Here is a 6034-nt window from a genome sequence, read left to right on the forward strand (position 1 = left end):
ATTCTGTTGAAAATTAAAAAAAAACAGCGAGAGAAAGACAAATAGTTATGGTGAGTCAGAAACTAAAACTTTATTAGGTATTTTGTTATTTGGAGTCACTTACTAAATACCAAGAATATACTTGTATTCACAGCAAACTGAGCTATGTATTAAAATGTTCACTTCTGTAGACATATAATATAAATACATCATAATATATTTTCTGTGCTGTATAAACCCCTTTGCCAGCCACATTCTGGCTGTAACAACAAAAGGTGTGAATAATTACACCCACTGAAAAGTATAAGTGGGTGCAGAACTGTCGTTGTTAGTGAAAGAGTCACAATATCAAGAAGTATACTGGCAGTACTTCATGCAATACACTGTATAAAATTAACTACAGAGCCATTCAACAGTATTTCATTCAGGCAAGTGACTTAATCACTCCCCAGCTACAACTTTACCACAAGTATCTGATGGTTTCACAGCGGCTGAGCTAACTGCATTGTAACTAAGACGAGGTCATAAGGTCAAAGGTTAAAACTACACTGGCTTCTACTGAGAGATTTGGTTTCTTAAGGTGTGCGTGTGTGTGTGTCCATGTGTGTGTGTTTGTGTGTGCACAGCTTGTTTGGTCACTTGAACACACAGTAACAATCACTCTCCTCCTACTGACCACCAACTCAATATCCTGTGTGGTTCAGTGTGTCGGTTCAGAGATGTTTGGTTCTTTTCGTCACCCTTTTTTTCATCCAAAACCTTTTCTCCTCATTTACTTTGTTTTCAATCGTCTCCTATTACTTTCCATGTTTCTCTCATTATTCTTTTCCCTCCCTAGTTTTTTTTTGTGTGAGATGTTTTATTAAAATCCTCCATAGTTTCTTTCTCTTTCTTTCTTGCTCTCTCCTTCTCACTGTCACTTTCTTTTCCTTACAATAGGCTTTTCATTTCGGCCACTTATGCACTCAATGCATCATCTAGACCTGCTCTCAGATCCCCCGTATGCCTGTTTGGGAAAAATATCCAGCACCAAACTAAAAGCAGATTATACTTCTTAAAACGGCAAGATGAAGAGTGAGAGAACAAGAGCTGGTCCACTTTTAAAGGATTATCATTTTTAGCCCCTAAAGAAAGAAAGGGATACCCTTCCAATTTTAAAGGATTACCTTTCTGCCTTGAAAAACGGACAATAGCCAGAACGAAAAAAAAAATCTGCCCTGTGGGTTTGGGTTTACTAACAAGAATCCGTCCATTTTGCTTCAGGATTATCATCGCATTGCACCTCTTTGGTGGCCTGTTGGTGGTCCGCTAAGGTTGAGCACAACAGAGTTGCACTCTGCAAATTTATTGCTTCATGAACCTGTCAAATTACTTTGTGTGAGTGAATTTTATTAGACAATATTAAAAAATGTTGATTTTGAAAGTATGCAGCTTAAAGGCACATCTTGCAATCAATATTGTGATGTATCTGGATCTTGCTACTCATGATGCACTTACTTGTTAATGTAAGTTTAAAAAATATCAACATAAATCGTATAGCTGAGAAACACCACCTTGAAAATCTATCACCACACAACACACATACAATAAACCTCCTTCACAGATGCTGAAGACCTTCAAGAAAATATTAATTTCTGGATTTTTCTTTTTTTTTTGGGGAAATAAAATAATAATCCTGTAGTTTTTTCTCTTTGGGGAATCTTCTTTTGCAACACTAAAATGTCCCAGGTCAAACACACTCTGACAGTGTATCTTTTTTGATAGAAGATAGCAACAAAACGATAGAGGAAGAAAGACGAACGAGAAAGGAGAATATAAAGACGGAGGGAGGGCTCTTGGTTTCCATGGAGGTAAATAATGAGAATCTCATGACATGGGGCCTCCAGGAAAGCGTCCCGCTTTTCTCTATCCTCCTCCTCCCCTTCTCTTCATCCTTTTCTTTCATTCCACCCCTCCTCTTCTTCTCCTCTCCCTGTTGTTTTCATATGTGCCCCTCTAAGCTGACTCCCTTTTCTCTTCTAAAATCCTTCCTGCTTTTCTCTCAACCAGCAGCACACACACGTATGAATTAATCTCAGCTTGATTTACATATGAAAAGAATGTTTTTTATTATTATTATTCCCCATAGCAGATCTGAGACAATCATTAATGACCAAACAGTCATTACCGACAAGTCTGCATTGTAAGTCTCCTGTCTGGAATGCCATGAATAAAAAGTTAATTTGTGACACAAATTAGCTTTGCTGATTTATGTGCCTCTGTGGAGGGATGTCAGCGCTGCTTTTTCCCCCTACGGTACCTCTATATCTTGTGCCATACACAGACTGTCCTCCCAAAAAAGGATCAGTCATTTAGGCAAGTGCCCCAAAACAACATATATTTACTTTCAAGTGACAGAAGCCCTCTGGCGGCCATAGTGATTATGACAGGAGGAAATGAGATGGCGTTGTTATAGAGCCTCAAAGTCCACGTAGAAAGGAGGTTGGAGTTCCCCTTTCAACACTGTTTTTCAAAAATTATGACTGCAATCATCCCCTAACCTTCACCATGTGGTTATTATTGTTACAAGCATTAACAAAGTAATGATTTTTGTCCAAATCATGATGTTTCCCTAACCTGAAAAATATGCTTATTCAATTCAAATCATAAAGTTTTCCTAAACCCCACCAAGTGGTTTTCATGCCTGAACCTAACCAAACCTTAACCATAGTGTTGCCACATCATAAGACATATTTTAAAGACGCCCCTATCAGAAAATGCTTGTCTGTGTCATTCTGCATTGCATTGCACTGCAAGATGTATTTTGTTGTTTAATTTGGAGAACTTGTCGGCCATATGGGATGTTATTAATTATCAATAAATCTATGCAGCAAAATTGTCACAGAGGACTGTTCTACTGATCTTGATCTGCAAATTTTCTGAATCCACAATTTAGAGTTTAAAAGTGTTTTGTAAAAGTTTAGAGTTGCACACCCAACAGCGGCCCCTAAGAATGTCAGAAAAATGTATAAATAGTGCAAACAAACAAAATGAAGTTGAATGGATTGTTTTTCTCTTTCTTACTTCTGTTTGGCATAATTTTGTAGTAGCAGTTTTGGAACTACAGTACCCAGAATGATCTGGACCATGGAGTCAGTGAGTTAGCTGTGGGCTACCCCTTGAGCCCCTTTTTGTCGCATATTTGTTTACATTTTGCCAAATTTGCCCCATAAAAACTCTTGTCTAGTTAGCTATTAACCACTGTAACCATGGATGTACAGACAACTATCATTGGATTAGCATCTTTTCCCTATGATTTGTAATAAGACAGAGATATTGATATCCACAAAAAAGTGTAAGTCACACTGATTTTTCATTCGCTAAAGATTAAAGCAGCATTAATTAATTTTGACCACTAGAGGGCAGAAAGATCATAACTGAACAGGCAGCTCAATAAAGTTTTACAGCTAAACAACCACGTGCAGAAAGCAGAAACAGCAGACCAAGCAGTAGAAAACAATATCACTATATTGCTATATAGCTTTACAGCTCTGTTTTGTTGGACTTTTGTCACCAGCAATTTGTTTACTTTGGCTTTCTGCCACATTCTGCTACAGGTAGAGTAGTCTGCTCACAGTTTCATATGAAGTAACAATGCTCTGGTTTTGTTGGTTCAGATAATAAAACAATGAGCTGAGAGCAGCTGCATAGTAGGCTGTGAAATCTCAGTGGCATGTTCAGTACTTTTGATGAAGTTACATATTATGTGAGAGGACGTTCTGTTGTTCTGTGCTGTACTTTCATCCTGTCGGACATTCACTTAAGTTTTGCTCTCACAAGGGTCTTGTATGTTCATTTCCTCTGTACTCATAACTGTTGTGCACTTTTTATATGTGATAAACTATGAATACAGGTCATAAAGAGAACATCAGCCTGAAGGTACACCGAGCTTACTGTACGTTTTTACTCTTCTTCAATTTGGATATTTATAAAAGCCAAAACCAGCTCTTGAACTCTGTCCAGTATCCCCTAAGCTTCATTTCCTCCCGTCCTCTCCCCTTATATGAAACCTTCACCCTCTCTCCTCCTCTTGGATTCCTCCTTTCTCCACCTCCCCACCCCCTTCCCCCCCAGATCCCTCCTTTATAAAATTCCTTTGGACTGCTTAGGTGATGACCATGGACGGGCTCTCTCTCTCTGTCCTATTTACATCTGTGTGTGTATGTGTGTGTGTGTGTGTGTGTATTTCTGTATTCCTTTATGTTTGTGTGTGTCCATGTGTGCTGATGAGATCATGTGGTGATTTAAGAGTGTTTATACCACTGGACAGACTTCAGAGTCGAACCACAAGCTGACTCTACATAAACCTTCCGGAAACATCCGATGTGTGTGTGTGTGTGTGTGGCTGTATAATGGATGTGTCTTCACTTTGGGGTCAGTGGGAGTAATCCCCACCTTTAGAGGAGGGATAATCAGACCCATCACCACAAGCAATCCTTCACAAGCCCAGAAAGACACACAAATTCATACATACATTTACCACTAAAGGATTTCTGCAGTGTTGGTGAACTTTATCTTTATTTTCCACACTGGCCTCTCGTCTATTAAAGCAGTTCTGGAGGATTTACACTCCTTATTCACACAATCTTAGCTATGTTGTAGATAGAATCAATCAAATCAATTATTTTATTGATATTTCTCAAATTTCAAGGATGTTAATGACTCAATCCAATGAGGAAAAATATGGGGAGAGTATATAGCCATTAAATATAAGATAACAAGAATACACTTTTTTAAGTGAACAAAATTTTTGCTAAATTAAGTTGTTGTTTTTTTAGGTGGTACTTATACATGTAGTAGTACCACCACACTGACAAGGGCACAACACACAAACACACTTGCCAGTCAAAGGCTTTCAAACTAACACACACACACACACACACACACACACACACACACACACACACAAAAACATACGGAAACAAGCATTCACGTTTTCAAAAAAGTACATTCACAAACACTCAACCTTTCATGTCATTTTACAAACACATGCACACACCTTCAGAAGCGGTCCCATCCATGACCTGCATCACACACACTCTTCATTCTCCTCTCTCTCTCATCACCTCCAGAACTCAACCCAACTTTGGTCAGTGTGTGTGTGTTTTAACCATGCGCTCCCCCTGCTGAGTGACAAATCTCTCTGCCAAAGAGGCAATCCATCAAGAACACACACACACACACACAGTATTATGAAGATTGAATATCACAGTAGCCTCAGATGATCTGAACCAATTCTCATCCTAAATTCTTGTATGAACCAGTAGCCGATACACAGATCACAGCAGGAATGCGTGTTAAAAATGATCCAGACCAGAGTCATGTATATATGCATTTGTGTGCGTGTCTATACACAGACATGAACAGATAGAGGTTCACACACAGCGATACACACATGCACTTGCACATGCTAACACACATACTACACATAGTTGGAACAGGGCCCTCTGATTTGGTCCGCTCAGCAGGGTGTCTGTTGTCACAGTAAGGTTTCCCATGGCTGGACTTTAAATGGGAAATCCAGCTTCACATCCTATAGCACAGTGATTAACAGTGAGCCGTGCACACTACCTACACTGACAGGGAGACTGTTTAGAACATACAATTTATACTAAAAACAGCAGGTTAGTTGATTGATTAATCATGCATTTTTATTAGCATCTATTTAACATTGATTTTTTTAATGTGGTTGTTTCACTTTTATTTTTTATTATTGTAAATTAATTGCTGTATGTTGTCCTTTTTAACTGTAAAGCGTATTGGGACCATGTTGCATGGTGATCTGCACGTTAAATAAAATTGATTGATTGATTATAGGCTTCCCAGAAAGAGACTTTACAGTAATTTTGTGCCAAAGCATTTATCCTTATTATTCAAGTGAGTAAAAATGCTGAAGAGGGAGTACAATACAATTTTAATCAGGAAAGATACTTCCAACTGAGAGAAGGTCTTATAGAGTTATTAAGGAATTAATTTATCTAATGTAGTGTGCACAATACAGGAGAATTTGAAGAGA

Source organism: Thunnus thynnus, chromosome 6, assembly GCF_963924715.1.
Source record: "Thunnus thynnus chromosome 6, fThuThy2.1, whole genome shotgun sequence".
Lineage (NCBI taxonomy): Eukaryota > Metazoa > Chordata > Actinopteri > Scombriformes > Scombridae > Thunnus > Thunnus thynnus.